Here is a 19,775-nt window from a genome sequence, read left to right as displayed (position 1 = left end):
CCAGTACATTTCTGCTATTTATAGAGAAGAACCTTGGCTTCTCCCAGAAGCCCCTCATCTCAGAGATGCCCCCCACCCCGCCACCTCAACAAGCACTTGTCTTGACTGGCCAAGACTTTATGCGCTTTGGAGACAAGTGCATGAAGGGAGAAAAGGAGCAGGAGATGATGTTAATCTTACAGCCTCCTTAAGCCCTCATAGTCCCTCTGCTTAAGTCTCACGTTCATACACTGAAGAACCTTTCCCTGGCTCGCCCTCTTCCTCATCCAACAGCCCTTGTCTCAGTTTAGGCTGCCCTCAACTCCTAACCTAGTTCTGTACCAGCTTCTTCATTCATGGGTGGGTGGACAGAACCATGCTTTCCAGTCTATGCCCTTATTTATGGGGCATGCTACACTTCAAGAACTTTGCTCTAGACATAACTTGGCCATCTCTGACACAGTTTCTTCCTTCTAGACATGTGGAATGAGGAACCAAATCCAGTTTTCTGGTCCTCTCAAAGTAATTCTCACTCCCCTCCACACTCCTCCTGTGTTTGGAATGCCCACCTGTAAACCCACCTCACTACCAGTGTTACCCCTTAAACTCTCCTCATCTTCTTCCCTAGGGAATCTAAGCCCTCTCCTCTTTAGTTCTGTGGAATCTAAGACAGATCTCCATCTCTACAAAAATCACTCAGACGCTAGGATTGTCCACATGTCTCCTCATAGCCAATGTTCTGGAAGCTTCTTTTCTTCCCCCATAAATTAACCCATTTATTATGGGCTAGCAATGCTCCAGATGGCAGATCTACTGGTCTTTCAGTTCCTTCAGTCTTCTGATGGCAGATTTGACTGTGATGGCAGAAGTGGTGTTGTAGGTCCAGGCGCCCCCAGCGACTGTTTTCATGAAGGAACCACAGTGCCAAATGCCCACGACCCGTCTCTTCATCTTGGTCTTGCTGCAGAAGGAGCACGTGTACTTGGTGTGCTGGCTGATCTCAATTTTCTTTACCATCTTCCGGAGGGAGGTGCCGTAACGCATCCCGTATTTACCCCGATCCCCACCTTCTTGGTGCGTTTAGCCATCGCACCGCCACCCAGCTCAGACACAGAGAGGAGCTGTTCTGGAAGCTTCTTGAGGAAAGAGATGATCTGGGTCACCTCACTCTACCCAGGGCCTGGCACCAATGCCTGGTACTAGTTTGACAGCATTAGAACTTGTTAAGCAACTGGGTAACTGAGCTCATGTTAAAGTTTTGCTTTAACATGTTTCCTCCTCAGAGCCTTGCTTCCCCAGGCCCCAACTGACTCTCTCGAGCTGTTATTGGCTGCTGTGCTTCCAGTGGTCATGGTAGATAGTTCCATTAATGGTCATTAATTCTTGTTTGGGGGTGATAGAGGGTGGTGCTCAGGGTTTACGCCTGACTCAGGGATCACTCTGCATCAGGCATCACTTCTGGCAGACTTGGTGGACCATCTGTGGTGCCAGGGATTGAATCCAGGTCACACACATGAAGGCAAGAACCCTACTCTCTGTACTAGGAATGATGAGATTTTGAAAGCACTCAGTAGAAGTTAATAATGATCAATTTTTTTTAATCTGCTTCTATGTGGAATCTGTAAAGGTTTCAAATTGTTTAAGATTAGAAAACTATACAATAATGTATGTGTGTATGTATATATGTCTATATACGTACATACTGGAGCAATAGCACAGGGGGCAGGGCATTTGCCTTGCACACGGCCGACCTGGGTTCAATTCCTCTGTCCCTCTTGAAGAGCCTGGCAAGCTACCAAGAGTATCTTGCCCGCACGGCAGAGCCTGGCAAGCTACCCATGGCGTATTCGATATGCCAAAAACAGTAACAACAAGTCTCACAATGGAGACGTTACTGGTGCCCGCTCAAGCAAATTGATGAACAATAGGAGGACAATGCTACAATGCAATGCTACTATACATATATATATAATATATATTATATATATGGAGAGAGAGATTCGTGTCCTACCATTGTCTCCTATATAACTGGATTTCCTCTCTGGGAGTGGCAGGCAAATACTTTGTGGGCATTCCTCTAAGATAGTTTTCATTTGAGCAAAACACCGCAACTACCCACCCTCTTTTTTTATGACACAGCTGGTGATCTGCTGCATAGCATTATTTTTGCATTTTCCCTCGCTCTGGTTACAGCTGCAAGTATTTACTTTCTTTCCCTAGTTTTCCACTCTCAGTGCTTTGCTATTATAAATAGTGGCACAGTGTAGAACAAATGACCTTATTTCATGCATGCTGGAGTATCACTAAGGATTAATTTCTGTAAGTAGAATGTCTGGATCCAAAGGGCACTTGTATTTTTCAAATTTTGTCCAATATCTCTACGTTTCATAGAAGCGATTCCAATTTACACTTCTGCCAATAATCCTCTGACTGGGCCAGCATGTGGGAAATAATAGTGTAAATTGGCATAACCTCCACAGGGCGGTATTTAGCATATTTGCCAGCTTAATACTGACATGCTTTTTTAGCAAAGTGTTTTTATTTCTCAAGATGTGTATTGTGTATAGAGTTAAGCCTTCCCCCCACGGCTATGCTTTTTATTTTGTATTAAATTAATTTTTTATTCACATTTTTTAATTGAATCACTGTGAGCTGCAGTTACAAAGCTTTCATGTTTGAGTTTAAGTCATACAATGATAGAACACCCATCCCTCCACTAGTGTACATTTTCTGCCACCAATGTCCCCAGTATCCCTCTCCCACCGCAGGCCCACCCCTCCCCCTTCCTCTATAGCAGACAATTTTCCCCATACTCTCTCTTACTTATGGGCATTATCATTTTCAATACAGATAATGAAAGGCCATCATGTTTGGTCCTTTATCCACTTTCAGCACACATCTCCCATTCCGAGTGATCCCTTCAACCATCATTGACTTAGTGATCCCTTCTTTATCCAAGCTGCCATTTCCCCCAGCTCATGAGGCAGGCTTCCATCCATGAAGCAATCTTCCTGGCCCTTGTCTCTACTGTCCTTGATCCCCACCATGCTTATAAAACCCACATATACTTATCTTTCAGTAAATTAGTCCACATCATTTCTCATCAAAAAACTGTTCCAGATATTTTTTCTTTTGTGTTGTTAAGGCTTCACTTCCTGCCATCCTTATTGATCTGTGAACTCTTTGTGTATTAAAGAAATTGAAATTTGCTTTCAGTTCTTCAGTTCATCTTTTTAGGAGGCTGGAGAGGTAGTATAGTAGGTCGGGAACATGCCTTGTATGTAGCTGACCCAGGTTCAGTTCCCAGTACCAGGAGCACTGTGGGTCCCAAATGAAAACAAGTCAGTTTGTGTTTTTATTTGGTACATGGTATTGTGTCGTTTTTTTTTTTCATGCAGATTTAAAAAATGTTTCTGTGGCTGAGTTTCTCTTTTAGCACTTTGGAGTTTGAGCCATACTTAGGCCTTTCACACTTTGTGATGATAAAACTTCTTCCATGCTTTCTTCTCTCTGAATGAATGGTATCACTTTTAATACAGCTGTTCAGTTGCAATTTCATTCTGTGTCAGTGTTGTATGATAAACCTTAATTTCTTTCTTGGGTTTCATTCTATTCTCCCAGAAATAACTTTTTGAGGATCATAACTGTCAGTTCACATGAACTGTCTCTGGGACCATATGTGGTGCCAGGGCTTAAATTGGTCAGCTACATGCAAATTAGTACTTCTACTATTTCCCCTGCTTCCAGCAAACATCTTCTATTTATCTATTTATTTATTTATTTATTTTTGGTTTTTGGGTTACACCGGGCGATGCTCAGGGGTTATTCCTAGCTCATGCACTCAGGAATTACTCTTGGCAGTGCTCGGGGGACCATATGGGATGCTGGGATTTGAACCCGGGTCAGCCGCGTGCAAGGCAAACGCCCTACCCGCTGTGCTATTGCTCCAGCCCCTTTATTTATTTATTTATTTATTTATAACAAACCTCTTTTAAAGATTTGACTTATTCCTTTTGACTTGAGAATCCTCTTGTTTACAAATTTCCTAAAAATTGAGCTTATATATGACATTTTTAATTGTTCTGTTCATCTGCTTGTTTAGTCAAATGCTAATCACAATATTTTCATTTTTATAGCTTTATAACATATTTCAATGTAAAGAGATGCTGGGAGGTTTCACGACTCTTTTTGAAATAATATTCTGGGTTTTTTTGTTCATTTTTTCCAGGACTGGAGTGATAGCACAGCAGGTAGAGCATTTGCCTTGCATGTGGCTGACCCAGGTTCTATTCGTTCGTCCCACTAGGAGAGCCCAGCAAGCTACCGAGAGTATCCGGCCTGCAAGGCAGAGCCTGGCAAGCTACCTGTGGCATATTCGATATGCCAAAAACAGTAACAACAAGTCTCACAATGGAGACATTACTGGTGCCCACTCGAGCAAATCAATGAACAATGGTATGACAGTGCTACAGTGCTACATTTTTTCCATGCGAACTTTACAGTAGCTCAGTGGTATTTGTTTACGTTAATGAAAAATCACAGTTCAAGGAGGACTTATATATTTATCCAATGTGGAGTGTCACCACCATCATTTTAGCTTTATCATTTTTTCTAGTCTTCTATGTTTGGGGAATTTTCTTTGTTTTAATCTTGTACTTTTATTATTTATTTTTCTGGGTATTTTGTCTTTGTATGGTTTTCTTGCTATCATAAATGGGTTCTTCTATTTATTAGGCCTTAAATTGACCATGGTTTGATTATGTGAAGGTGTTTTACTTGTTTTAGGTTTGGGGGGTCACACCTGGAAGACTTCATGGTTTACTCTTGGTCCTGTGTTTAGGATCACAGTATCACTCCTGGCGGGGCCTGAGAGGATTGTATGTGGTGCCAGGGATCAAATTGAGGGTCATCTGCATGCAAGGCAAGCAAATTAAACCCTCTGCTCTCTCTCTGGCCCTACATGGAAGTTCCTAAGTTCTTTATTCTAATTTTGTATCTAGGCAACTTAGCTAGTTTTTTTTTAAAATTTTTATTAGTGAATCACCGTGAGGTACAGTTACAAACATAAACTTTCATGTTTGCATTTTGTTTACATCCCTCCACCAGTGCCCATTCTCCTCCACCAATGTTCCCACTATCCCTCCTACCACCACCACCCCAACCCCCACCACCCCATCCTACCTCTGCAGCACATTCCCTTTTGTTCTCTCTCCTGTTGCAGGAGTTTGTTGTAGTTTGCAATAGAGATATTGAATGGCCATCATGTTCGGTCTATAGTCTACTTTTGGCATGCAGCTTTCAACCCAAGTGGGTCCTCCCAACATTCTCTACTAGGTGTTCCCTTCTCTATCTCAGCTGCCTTTTCCCCCAGCATGTGAGGCCAGTTTCCAAGCTGTGGGGCAGACCTCCTGGTCCTTATCTCTAGTACTCTTGGGTGTTAGTCTCCCATTCTGCTACTTTATATTCCACAGATGAGTGCGATCTTTCTATACCTGTCTCTCTCTTTCTGACTCATTTCACTCAACAGGATACTCTCCATTTCTCTTCTCATGTATACTAGTAGTATGGTTGTGCGTGCACATATGCATTGCATGCATGTGTGTGTGTGGGGGGAGGGGGGTTATGGTTTTCCTCCTTGGATTTCACATAACTTCTCTCAAGTCACAGAGCAAGAGAGCTCGAGAGCTCCTGAGCCCTGATGATTGTTAGTAGCCCTAGTGGCACCCCCCCACTGTGTATCTGGAGCTTGTCCACAACACCACAGTTGGGGTTCCACGTCTCCTCTATGATTTTGGGGGCTCCCCATTTGAAAGCAGCAGGAATCATTTTACCTCCTCCGGTAAAATCATTTTCCAATGCTTATAAATCTAATTGCATTCATTAGGATTTCCAGGACAGTGTTAAATAATAATAGCAATTTTCTCATTCAGCTCTGAACTCAGAAAGTTGTTCTGTGTTTGGGGAATTTTCTTTGTTTTAATCTTTTACTTTTATTATTTATTTTTCTGGGCATTTTGTCTTTGTATGGTTTTCTTGCTATCATAAATGGGTTCTTCTATTTATTAGGCCTTTAACTGACCATGGTTTGATTATGTGGATTACAGTTTCATCATTTGAGGAAGTATTTAGATATTCTTGCTTATCTAAGAGGTTTTAACACATTCATGTAGCTAAAGACAGATACCATATAATTCCATTTATATGAGGTTTTTGAACAGAAAAAATATGAATTTTTCTTAATAAAACTAAAGACAAAGTAACAATGGTTATTTTGGTGGATAAAAATTTGATTAGAAAGTAAGGGGAGTTTCGGTATGAAGAAAAATATTATATATCTGGACTGAATAGTGATTATATAAATGCAATGCACCTGTAAATATTTTTAAAAATCACTGAGTTATGTATTTAAGATTTGTACCTTTGTACTCTATATATGACATATGTGAATTAGAAAAGAATGATTGTTGAATTTGACTATATACCTTTTTTTTTTCTCTTTTTGGGTCGCACCTGGCGATGCACAGGAATTATTCCTGGCTCTGCAATCAGGAACCACCCCTGGCAGTGCTCAGGGGACCATATGGGATGCTGGGATTCAAACCCGGGTCGGCTGCGTGCAAGGTAAACGCCCTACCCGCTGTGCTATCACTCCAGCCCCTAGATACCTTTTTTGTATCTATGAAGATGATTATATCATTTTATATCTATAAATATGGGGACTGTATTAATAAATTTTCCAATACAGACCTTTGAGATGATATTTATAAAGATACTAGTTTACCGTGAGATTTTGGAATCAGTGTTATGTTTGCTTCATTCAAAATAATTTGAAAGAATTCCTTCTTTTTCTACATTCTAACAAAGTGAAGGGCTTTTAGAAATCATTGTTTTTCATTCTTTTTCTTTTAATAACAGAAAACTTTCTTTTTCTTTTAATAAGCTACTTTATAATAATTTCTGGCCTTGTAATTTTATGGAGAAAATTTATTAATTTTTCTATTTATTCTTTGATAATTAGCCTTAGATTTTCTTTTCTCTTTATACTATAGAGTAAGTTAAATTACAGCTTATGAAATTATTAATTTCCTCATAATTTTCAACAATACTTACATAGAGTTGAATAAAGCTGAATTTTATTTTCCTCTATATTGGTGGTTCTGCTTCCCAATACACCTCATGTGGTATATAATTTGGTTAGTTTGCTTAGTTATTTTTTGTTGCTGTTGTTTTGGGGCCACACCTGGCAGTGTTCAGGGCTTACTTCTGGCTCTGCACTCAGGGATCACTCCTGCAGATTCAGAGGACCATGTGAGATGCAGGAGATTGAACCAGGTTGGCAGAGGGCAAGACAAACACCCTACTCATTGTACTATCTTTTTGGCCCTTGTAATGCAGTTTTGCTCTCTCTCTCTTTTATTAATGAGATTTTTCCAATGGCCACCCCATAGAGTTATCCTAACATTTCCATTTTAAAATTAATATTTTACTTATTATCTTAGCTTTAATTATTCCTTATTATTTTATTTTATAGTTTCTAAATTTAAATTTTATCATTTATTTTATTTTAACTCATTTATCTACCTTGGATCATTATTGGTATATATAAAAGCATTTTCCTTAGGATAGTGCTTCAGCTTTTTCCATAGAATTTAGAGATATTGTCTTAATTATCATGTTCTTGCCATTATCCTATATATATTTAAATGTGGAATGCTTCAAGAATTTGTGTCATTCTTGCTCAGGAGTCATACTAATCTTTGTATCATTCCAATTTTAGTATATGTGCTGCTGAAGCAAGCACTTATTTTGTTATATTTATGAGCTCTTTTTTATCCAAGAGCTATCTTTATAAAGACAACATTTTTTTCTAGTGGTGAATTTTTATTTCTGATTTTATTGTTCACTTTTAGTCTTTGTGTGCAGTATCTCCAGTGATGGAACATTTTCCTTTTTTGCATTTCAAGTGAAAATGTTCTTTCTGTTTTGAGAATTTTGATAGATCTTGTTTTTTTTTTTCTCTTTTTGGGTCACACCTGGCGATGAACAGGGGTTATTCCTAGCTCTGCACTCAGGAATTACTCCTGGTGGTGCTCGGGGGACCACGTACAATGTTGGGAATCAAACCCGGGTTGGCCACGTTCAAGGCAAACACCCAACCCGCTGTGCTATCGCTCCAGCCCCTGTTTTGAGATTTTTTTTTTCTTTTTTGCTTTTTGGGTCACACCTGGTCACACTTTGCTTTTTGGGTCACATACACAGGGGTTACTCCTGGCTCTGCACTCAGGAATTACCCCTGGAGGTGCTCAGGGGACCATATGGGATGCTGGGAATCGAACCCGGGTCGGCCGCATGCGAGGCAAATGCCCTACTCGCTGCGTTATTGCTCCAGCCCCTGTTTTGAGAATTTTGAGACAAAGTTTGAGATATATACTTTAAATGTACATAGAATAAATTGTGGTTTTTTCCCCCTTCTTCAAGCTTCATTTGTTTATAGAAGCCACCAGGGCTGCATGCTATGCTGGGATCAAATGTAAGGTCTGTTCTACTCCCCTTGAGCTATCTCTCTGGCCCTTTAAATTTAATTTTGATTGGTTACCACAGACAATTGAATAAAAATCTTTTACTCTAGAGCATTTTTGCCTATTTCTCCTAGAATCTTTTTAAAAATTAGTTAATTTAAAAAAATTGAATCACAGTGAGATACACAATTACAAAGTTGTTCAGGATTTTGTTTTAAGTAATATAATATTCCAACACCCATCCCTTCACCAGTGTACCTTTCCCCAGTTTCCCTCCTGCCCCCCCTGCCCCAGTCTCTATGGTAGGCACTTTTCTCCCCCACCCCTTTCCTTTTGGGCATTATAGTGTGCAATGCAGATAAAGGTTATCAGGTATATCCCCTTACCTACTTTCAACACTGTTCAGAGTGATAATTTCCAACTATCATTATCATACTGGTCCCTTCTCTGTCCTAACTGCTTTTACCGCCCTCCGCCCCCCCACAACACACACACACACACACACACACACACACACACACACACACTTGAGGTGAGCTTCCAACCATTGACCAGTCCTGGCCCATTTTCCCTGGCCTTGGATATTAGTCTCATACTATTTTTTTCTTTATATCCCACATATGAATGCAGTCATTCTATAGCTCCTAGAATTTTGTTTTACTTTTCTTGTTAAATATCAGTGCATTAAAAACAAGACAACTGGTCCCTTCATGCAGTTGATCAGCAAACCCTGTCACCCAAGAATTGATTAGAGTTTCAGTTTTTCCCAGTAGTGGGATCTCAGATCATCAGCCAGGAACCCCCTCATTATAAACAATGAGATAGTGAGATAGTAATCTAAAGAAGGATCTTGTCACAGTCAGAGTCTTGCCGGTATAGTGTCCTGGATCCTGTCTGCTTCCCAGTCTCTTCTGTTTTGAACAGTTTATCAGATCATTTTCCCAGCTGCAGATCGGATGCTGTTTGATTCCTGAGTTATTGGCTAAGCCAATCAAGTCTCTAAAATCAGTTGAATTTTGTTAACAGATTTATGCTATTCATGTTTTAGGTAGTCATGACTATCTTTATTCCATGAATTATAGTTTTCTGCTGAATGATATCTCATTTTTGGTCTTGGTTGATATTTGTCATCAGGATTGAGTGTATTTGATATTTTGGTCATGATTTCTTTTATTTTTCTAAGCATGTTCTTGGAATACCATTATCTATTATCTTATTTTCAACCATTGAATGATTTGGGTATAGCTTTTATAGAAAGGAGAGTTGGGTTTGACAACTGTGATATAATCTGGAGTCTTTTTCTTTAATAAGTGAGTTTAGCTCAGTAACGTATATTTATATATGAGCGAAATACATTTCTCATTTGTTTGTGTGACATATATGCTTGATTTTTTTTTCTCTGCCATTCTTTGATGTCAAGATTTCTGTTTCTTATTAGGAAACTTTTTCTATGTGGATTTTCTCTCTTTTGTTGTGGGTGTATATTTTGGAAGGTTTGTAGAGTTATAACTATAACTCTGTAGAATATGCTTAACCTTCAGTTCCTGTAGTTTGTTAATTCTCTACCTAATACATTCATGCCTCAATTTCTTTAGGTTACAGGAATATTTTCTTTTAAAAAATCATTTTATTAAAGCACCATAGTTTGCAGTTATTCATAGGTGAATTTTAGACATGTAATATTGCAGTTTTTATCCCATCATCAGCGTCAACTTTCCTCTACCAATGTTCCCAGATTCTCTCCCGTATCCCCATGCCAAACATGCCTGTCTCTTGACGGGCACCTAAGCTCGGTCGTTAAAGTTTGGTTCTCTTGATTCCAGTGTTGTTGACTCTGTGGTTTTGATATTTGCCTTTATCATTCTTTAACACCACCTTTGTACCTGATCTCTTGATGTTGCTTCTCATCTGTCTCTTCTCCTCCTCCCCTCCACTCTTTCTTTTCATCTCCTCCCTATACTTTGGGGCCAAGATTGATTTGGGCATCCCCTCCTTTAGAACATTGCCTTCCCTCATCAAGTTATTCTAAATATCACATATAAAGTGATATTTTGTTTATCATGTTTATCCTTTTACTTCTGACTTACTTCATTTAAGATGATATCTTCCAGTTCTATCCATCTTGCAGAAACTTGCATAATTTAATCATTCCTGATAATTGTGTAGTATTCCCTTGTGTACATATACCACCTCTTCATGATCCACTTATCTGTCGTTGGACCTGTAGATTGATTCCAAATCTTAGCTATTGTACTGAGTGCTACAGTGAATAATGGTGCGCATACATTCTTTCAACTAAATGTTTTTCTGTTCTGGGATAAATACCTGAAAGTGGAATGCTGGGTGATATGGGAGCTCAATTCTGAGTGTACTGAGTACCCTCCATACTGTTTTCCATAGGGGTTGGACCAGATAATATTCCTACCAGCAGTGGATGAGGGTTTCTTTTGTACCACATCCTCACCACTGTAGATTGCTCCCAGCATGTTTAATATGTGCCATTCTCACTGGTGTAAGATGATATCTCATTGTCTTGATTTGGATTTCCTTAATAATAAGTGGTTTTTTTTTCCATCTGCCAATTGGCCTTTGTTGGTCTTCTTCAGAGAAATATCTATCTATTTTCTCTTCCCATTTTTTGATGGGGATTTTAGATTTGGACTGGAGTGATAGCACAGCGGGTAGAGTGTTTACCTTGCACACGGTTGATCTGGGTTCGATTCCTCTGTCCCTCTCGGAGAGCCCGACAGGCTACCAAGAGTATCTCACCCGCATGGCAGAGTTTGGCAAGCTACCCGTGGCGTTTTTGATATGCCAAAAACAGTAACAAGTCTCACAATGGAGACGTTACTGGTGCCCGCTCAAGCAAATCTGTGAACAACGGGACGACAGTACTACAATGCTACAGTGCTTTTAGATTTGTTGTTGTTGTTTATCTTTGGAGTACTTTATAGATCCTGGATATCAATCCTTTAGCGGTTGTGTTGAGTGCAAATATTTTCTCCCACTCCATTAGCTGTCATTTAGTTTTAGCCCATGTTTCTGTTGCCATAAAGAAACTTTTAAGGGTTTTTTTTTCCGGCTTATTGGGTCACACCCCGGAGATGCTCAGGGGTTACTCCTGGCTCTGCACCCAGAAATTACTCCTGGCGGTGCTCAGGGGACCATATGGGATGCTGGGAATTGAACCCGGGCTGGCCACATGCAAGGCAAACACTCTACCCGCTGTGCTGTTGCTCCAGCCCCAAAAACCTTTAAGTTTGTTATAGTCTTATTTGTTTAGTTTTGATTCTGTAGCCTTTGTCAATGGCATTATATCATCGAAGACTCCTTTGAGGTTAAAGGAGCATTTTTGGGGGCATTCTGCCTATATTTTTCTCAATATATTTTATCAATTCAGGTCTGATCTCAGTCTTTGATCCACTTTGAGTTCACTTTTGTGTAAGGTGTGAGCTATGGATTCAGCTTTAATTTCTTGCATGGGGTTATTAAATTCTCTGAACATCATTTGTTGAAAAGACTCTCTTCCATTTTATGCACTCAGCTCCCTTGTCAAAAATCAACTGACCATATATATGGGATTTATCCTTGGGTATTTTATACTGACCTATTTGTCAGAGAGTCTTTCTTTACTCCAATATCACACTGTTTTGATTATTATGGCTTTAGAGTAAGGATTCAAGTTAGGTAGTGAGATGCCCCCAAGTTTCTAGTTTTATAGTATGGTTCTGACTATGCAGGGTCTTTCATGATTAAACACAAGCTTTATAATTGACTATTCTAAGTCCTTGAAGGCTGTCATCTGCACCTGGATAGGAATTACACTAAATCTAAATAGAAGTTTAGGCAAGATGGTCATTTTGATAGTTTTGATTCGTCCAATCCATGAGCATGGAATGTTTTCCCATTTCCTAAGATCTCCAATTTCTTTCTTGCGTGTTTTGAAATTTTTATGGAATAGGTCTCTCACTACAGGAGTATTTTCCTTCATATCTTTGGTGTTTTTGATTCACTGAGATAATTGCCTTATTTCTTTCTTTTTAATCATGGTGAAATATTTGGGCATGTTTGTTCAGCTCTGTGAAAACATTTTTCTGTTGATTTTTATCTGCTACTGTTTTTCTATCTCGTGTAGATCCTGTGCTAGTCCCTTTCTGCACATTCTCTTTGTTTGAAGGGGAGCTAGTCGCAGGTGGGGTGTGTGTGTGTGTGTGTGTGTGTGTGTGTGTGTGTGTTACTCCTTTCTTTGCCTCATGGAACTAGGAAGCCATCCATGGAATGGGTACAGGTACTCTCCCAGCTCCCTCCTATCTATTCCATTCATAAATTTGAAGTCAGAGGAGTAAGGCTTTACATATTGAGGAGCATTTCTTCTGGAAATGTTTTGTACAAGTTCTTTTGAATTCTGCTGCTTGACCTCCCTCTCCACAACTCCTCACTGCATCTTTATTTTGGGGATGATGTATTTTTCTGTTTGTTTTGTGATCCCAGGTATCACTTTCCTACCTGTGCAAATGGAGTTTATAACCCCATCTCTCATTTGCCTGGTTGCTCTGAGGTGAAACATCAGCTTTATGCTGCTCTGATCTCACTGGAAGTTGGAGAATTTTCATTTGTGATTAATTAAAAAAGAAAGGGGGGAACATGAAAGATTGGACAGGGTTAAGGTACTTGCCTTGCACACAGCCAATCAGGTTTGGTCCCTGTCATTTCATATGGCCTCTGAGCACGGTCAGGAGTGATCCCTGAACCCAGAGCTAGGTGGCATTTATCCTGGGAATAGAAGAGCATCTGACAGGGAAAACAAAGGCCCAGCCCTATTTGCACAGAATTACTATGTGGAGGCAGGTGGGGCCAGCAAACCCGGCCCCAGCCCATCCTCTCATTACTCCTGCCTCTCCCAACATGCCAGTATTGCAAAGGGAGAAGAAGAAGCATCCAACTGGGAAAGAGAAATCCCCAGTTATTGTCAGAACTTTGGGAGTTCTCAGGCAAGTGGGGAACCCTTGGTAAAAAAGGACTCACTGGGGTTCAGGAGAGTCTGGTTTTTTACCCTGCCACACACACACTCCTTACAGGAAATCATTTAAGCCCTCTCCTGACCCCCTTCACTTGGTTGCAGTTTCCCAAAGAGAGTTCACTTGGAAGCCAGCTCCTGAAAGCATTCCTGTACAGCAGCTGTGGAGAATCTGTGTCAACCCCCAGTCCATCTAGAAGCCTGCTGTGCCCAAAACTCTAGTTGCTCAGGCTCAAATAATTAATTGTGATGTGTTCACTTCAAATGGAAGATGTGAAATCGCTCCACATGCCAAGCAATCTGCCAAAAGAGGAAGAAGAAGGAGCCTGTAGGATGGGGACGCAGGTGCCATTCCCAGGGCTCCATCTGCCTGCTGGAGCAGGGGCACCTGGAGCCAGCCTGGAGGATTGTCATGTGTCCCTTAAGTCCCTAATGAAGGGGTTGGGACAGCTGGTGTGTTACCGGGATTTGGGTGTGTGCTGCAGACAGTTGGAGATAAGCCACGTAATAATAAAATATACAGATGATGCAACGGCACACCCCCAGTCCCGCTTGCAATGACTGTCAGGTTACAGTTTGTAAGTTAGCTGCTTTGGGGCAGAGCTGGGTTGTGCTTGTTTGAGTCCCTCAGATTGTCCCCCAGATCTCTGCAGAAAAGTGTTGTGAATCCCTGCGCCAGCCCAAACTGCTAGTGGTGACATCCTGCTACCCGCTTCCTCAGCATGTCCATTGGTCTTTGCTTAGAAACCACCAGCCAGTGGTGTGGCCATCACCCCCACAGCTGGCCATGGGATTTGATAGAAATCAAGTTCATGGGACTCTCGGCAGTCCCACCTTGGCCTTACTTTTGCCTCCCTAGCAGAAAGAATATCTTCTCCATCTCTTCTACATGCGACCTCCAGTCGAAGCTGTGCCTGAGAATAGAGGATGCCCAAAGCCCCTGGGTCCTGCCAGATGAGGTTAGAAGCCAGTACTTTGGGCAAGCCTATCTTGGAAGACTTCCTTGGAGACATCTGACTATGCCTCGGTCACCAGCATACCCCTGTGACCACCAGCACCATTCCCTTACATCAGCTGCTATGGCGTGTCAGGGCTGTGAGGCTGTGGGGACACAGAGCATGTGTCTGCATGCTCCGGACAGAGAGAGGTGACTGGAGAATCAATCTTCCTCAGGGCATTGTAATGAGCCAGGGGTTCCTGCAGGGGGCATGCAGAGCCCTCCTGGTCCCAAGGCTGGGCAAGTGAAACGTGCATATTTTCCAGCTCTCCTGCAAGAATTCGGTCCGCTCACCCATTGGGAAGCCGGCTTATAACTCATCTTTTATTGACCGCCTTCTCCCCCAGTAACACTTATACTTTACCACGCGCTGTTCACGCTCTACCTCTTGGCTCACGGGCTGCTTCGGGGTGGCACCCACACTCAAATCCGGCTTGCAGTGGGATATTTAGAAATCTGACAAAGTGCTCCTGAAACTCACGTGGTAGAAATAAAGGGCATGAAGAAGCATGGTAATTCTGAGGAAGGAGAACAAAGAAGGGGCTGCATTTGGCCAGGTGTCAGGAAACATTTAAAGCTGTAGAAATGAAAGTCGCTGTTTCACATGAACCCAGGCTGTCAGGGACAGAAGTTGGGATTGGGGGTAGGGGAGGGGCCTCACAAGTCACAAAGGAAGGGAGAGATCCCTGATGGGGAGGGAGGTGCCCTGCCTTTGTCCATGTCTGCAAAGACCAAATGGGAAATGGGTTGACTTCTAGCAGGACGGGGCCATCTATGAGGAAGAACGAGGCCAGAGGTCCGGGGCACATGGCCTTCCTCACGGGATGCCCCGTGTTCTGAGCTTGTGTTTTAAGATGTCTCCTGGTGCTGTTGTCTCCTCCGACCTGGGGATCAGTCGAGCTGACGGCTTGACACTAGCCCTCAGAGCTTCCTAATGTTTCTCTCAGGGAGCACTGCACACAGCCAGAGGGGCCTGTCTGGGCAGGCCGTGAGTTCAGGAAAAGTGTCAGGTAGCGTGGACAGGAAGACAGCACACCAAAGCAGTCACATGCTTTCAGTGACCAGCATGGGGCTCAGATTCTGCCTGACTCCCACACCTAGACACAGCAACCCATGACTCCCCCAAACAGTGAGGAGACTCCCCGTGGTCCGGGGCTCAGGGAGACCCTCATGCTTGTTGCCCATCAGCACCCCCAGATTTGCTCAAGGAGACATAGGAGTGAGATGTGCCTTCCCATGCCTGAATTTATAGGCTAGGCCTTTCCTGGTGCTGGGAGCTGGCCTGGGCCTGCCTGGTACTCTGCCTTCAGCATCTTAGCCCTGGCTGGGTGCCTTGAACTGAGTCAGAGTTGATTTAATCACGTGACATCATCTCTTCTCTCTCTCTCTCTCTCTCTCTCTCTCTCTCTCTCTCTCTCTCTCTCTCTCTCTCTCTCTCTCTCTCTCCCTCTTTCTTTCTGGCAGGGTAAGAGTTTGGGCCACACTGGGCTACTCCTGGCTCTGTGCTCAGGAATCGCCTCTAGTGCTTGGAGGACCGTGTGCAGTGTTAAAAATTGAACCAGATTTGGCCATTTACAAGGCAAGTGCCTGAACCCCGACCTACTGCTCTGGCCCCACGATGCCCTTTCTGAACTCTGAGTGGCTGCTCTTGATAGCAAGGGAATAAAACACCCCTAGATGCTTCCCAGGAACTCCAGAGAACACCCAGGTCCCTGGGTCCTGCCAGATGTGGTTAGAAGCCAGTGCTTTGGGCGAGTCTACCCCGGAAGACTCCTTTAAGACATCTGACTATGCCTCTGTCCCCAGCATAAATCCCCCAAATCTGGGAGGGGATTAGACCATGAAGCTATAGTGTGGTCACTGTTTAAGAAATGTGCACTGAGTAAATGAATGGACACCGAGGTGCATGGCCATTCCCCCTTCCCCTCCCCCCCCGCCATGGTTGTGAGACCTGGAGGCTGGACTCTGAGCCACAGGCACCTCCTGGTCCAGATGTGTGTGCTCTGGCTGAGCACCATGGTGGAGTCATCATGAATGTGGTGCCCTCATTAATAAACACGTGCTCCTGGGGACTCCAATCTTTCTCATTACGGCCGGGCAGATTGCACATCTTCTTTTCCTGGTGCTGATGAATCAAACATGCCACTCAGCAGATGGCCTCATGCTGGACTGGGCCCAAAGCACTCATCTCCTCTAAGGGTCTGATACTGGTGGCCCACAGAGGGTGGCCACCTTGGCTGTGGCAGACCCACAGAGCGTGTCTTTAGGTGAGTGTGGTCAAGGGGGAGCTGAGGGTAAAACCTCACCCTACTGTCAGACAACCAGGGCCCTTTGAAGCTCACTCATAGAGAAATTGCTAAAAGAGACACCTCCTCCAGGAAGCCTTCTCTAACCACCCCCTCGGCAGAGTCCCCAGAGTCTCCCTTTACTCTTGAATGTCTTCCGGTTCCACCTCTGTCATTAACTGTGCCACTATCCCCACTTCTGTCTCAGATTCCTTGTCGTTAAAGGAAAGAAACTCCATTCACAGAGTTTTCTGACATTTAAAAGAATAGCTTCACATTGATGCTTTCAGGACACACAGGCCTAAAGGCTTTTGTGCAAAATAATACAAAGGCGGTTATAATAGCAAGTAGAAAAGAACTTGGAAATGAGATAAAGTCACAAGTCCCTGGCAGATCCTCTTTCCATCACCTTGGTTTTTGCCTATCCAGCCCTTGGCTCCTGGAGTCAGAATAGGAATCAGCCCTGTGCCAGAATACATGTTCAGCAGGTGTTTGCTGGTGGGTTCATCTCCTTCTTACATCAGGAGGACCGAAGAAATGTTGGGTCACTGGCCTAGAGGTACCCTCATTGGCAGAGTCGGGCTCCGAGAAGGTGGACGTCATGAGCCCAGGGGTGTCCCATTGGTTGAGTCGGGTTCAGGTGCAGAGTGGGCGTTACTAGCCCAAAGGTGCCTCCATTGGTTAAGTTGGGCCCAGAGGTAACCCCATTGGCTGAATCAGGCCCAAAGTGGGTGTCATTGACCCAGAGGTTCTCTCTTAGGCTGAGTCAGGCCCAACCCGAGGCCCAGATTGAGTGGGCATCTTTAGGTGGTTGTTGACCTTAGCCCTAAGGACTTGGGAATAGGGTCTCCCATGTGGCTTGACAATGCCCCCCACCCCCCACCCATCCCCAGGTCCTTCCAGGCTTAGGTTGAGCCTGTGGGGCGAGCTTGTGTTCTCTAACCCCCTCAGTGCCTTTGCACATCTGTCCATCCCATGCCTCCAACTGCTCTGTGGATGAGGTTTGTCCTTCCCAAGGAGCTTATGGGGGAGGGGGTGCATTCATCAGAAGGTGCTGTGTCTTCTCTTGGCCCCCTGCCGCTTCATCTCTCTTCACTGTCCTATGGTGGGAGTGGCTTGTGGTGGGGAGTGGGGCCAAACGGTGGCAGTCCACCTCTTGGACCCTGTCACTCTCCAGGCAGCACGCCACCCCCTCCCGCAGCTGTCCCAAGTGCCCTTGTGAAAAGTGCAGCCTTGGGCACTAGCTGTGTGGAAAAGGTCCGGACCTCAGGGGACCCCCCAGGAATGGTTCTCCCCACACCCCTCACCCCGATTCTGCTGCCTGGACTCTGGGGAACAGAGTGCATGTCCTAGATGCCTCCATGCCTCCACCTGAAAGTGGGTTGAGTCAGGATGGGCCCCTGGAAGAGAAGAAAGAGGGAGGGGTATGTGGGGGAGGGAGGATGAGCAAAGTAGGGGAGCCCCACAGTGTCGGGCGGGGCCAGGGTGCTCCCCAGGGCCCCGCCAACCTGCAGGGCACTTCACAAAAGGTCACTGCACCTGAAGAGAGAATTTTCCAGCTTTTGATGAAGCCACCTCGGCCGTGCGTCGGTGAGGAACAGCCTCTAATCCCCAATTAAGGAGCTGGGCCTTAGCTGCATCCGGCATCTGCCTGCCAGCGCTACAGTGATTTTCTCCTCCCCACATTTTAATTTTAACAACAACAACAAAAAAATCAATTTCCAGTGGGAGAATATCCTTCCCTTGGGCTCCCCAAAATCAGAAACCAGTCCCCATGGAGAGGTCCCTGAGCATGCGTGAGTGTGGGGGGCTCTCTGGGAGAGCCCCTGGTGCCAGTTCTCCCCTCTCTCCCTGGGGCCCTGTGATGCTGACCTTAGACGCCCCCTCCCTGTCCCTTGTGACCTTAGGTCACTTGTTAGAACCTGCTCAGTGCCAGACACTGGCGTGTAGAATCATTTTTTTTTTCCCCAAACAAACTCTGGAGTCAAGAGAAGGGGGTGGCCTGGGAGGCGGGACTTGTGTGGACAAGGGTGGGAAGGACAAGGTTCAGGAGACTGTGTGGCCCAGACCAGGGTGAGGCAGGGTGACCCATTCACTGTCCAGCACCCATTCTGAGCAGAACCGCTGCCATTTTGGAGCCAGTGGCCCCAGACTTAGCAGAAGCTGTATGTGCAGTTAGACGTGAAGTCAGGGATCCCTACCTAAGTGTGAAGAACTGAATCAGCTGAAAATCTTTTGCAAAGCGTGTGGCCCAGGCAAGACTCCCCTTCCATTCTCTTTGCTTCAACATGCCCCTCTCCATTCTCCAGAACCTCAGTTTGTTCGCCTCTGATTTGCATTTGTGTGATTTGAATAAAACTCTCCAGGTGACTTTGGGTGTGGATATGGCTAATAAAAATTAGTGATATTAAAAAAATAGGATGAGAATAATACCCAAAGTCAATGAAAACGAGGATCAGTGGAACTGGTCCATAGTAGGGAGTTTGCCACAAGCAGGGAGTCAGGGAGAATACGGTCCGGACAAGGAGGGACCGCTGTGTCAATGATAGTTGGAAGCGATCACTCTGGACAAGAACTGAGTGCTGAAAGGAGGTAAAATAACATGTAGTTACTTCAGTAACAGTATTGCAAACTACAGTGCCTAAGAAGGATCAACGGAGAAAAGAAAGAAAAGTGTCTGTCATAGAGGCAGATCGATGGGATGCGGAGAGTTCGGGAGAGATTGGGGACATGAGTGGTGAGAAATGTACACTGATGAAAGGACAGCTGTTGGAAAATTCTGTGAATGAAAATTAATCATCAGCAACTTTGTAACTGTGTATCTCATGGTGATGCAATAAAAAACAGTGAGTGGCTGTGAATGGATGAGACATCTGAGCTACTAGAGGAGTTTAGTTGGGGCCAAGGATCCAAAGAAACAAAGACAGATGAGCATTTGTGACAGTGTAGGAAATTGGGGACATGGTCTTCCACTTGTC

The 19,775-nt window shown here is 43.9% G+C and overlaps 1 non-coding gene and 1 pseudogene across 1 annotated transcript; both read right to left on the bottom strand.

The window, feature by feature from the left end:
• Positions 1–789: 789 nt before the first annotated feature.
• On the bottom strand, positions 790–1,067 carry LOC101540893 (60S ribosomal protein L37a-like; annotated as a pseudogene).
• Positions 1,068–7,678: 6,611 nt separating this feature from the next.
• LOC129403871 (U6 spliceosomal RNA) lies at positions 7,679–7,780 on the bottom strand. The gene has a single exon (XR_008629529.1). It is a non-coding gene; the product is annotated as a U6 spliceosomal RNA (small nuclear RNA).
• Between the last annotated feature and the right edge of the window lie 11,995 nt (positions 7,781–19,775).

The sequence above is a fragment of the Sorex araneus genome, chromosome 3 (assembly GCF_027595985.1).
Source record: "Sorex araneus isolate mSorAra2 chromosome 3, mSorAra2.pri, whole genome shotgun sequence".
Lineage (NCBI taxonomy): Eukaryota > Metazoa > Chordata > Mammalia > Eulipotyphla > Soricidae > Sorex > Sorex araneus.
The sequence above is the reverse complement of the archived record's forward strand: the minus strand, read 5'-3'. Positions and strand labels throughout refer to the sequence as shown.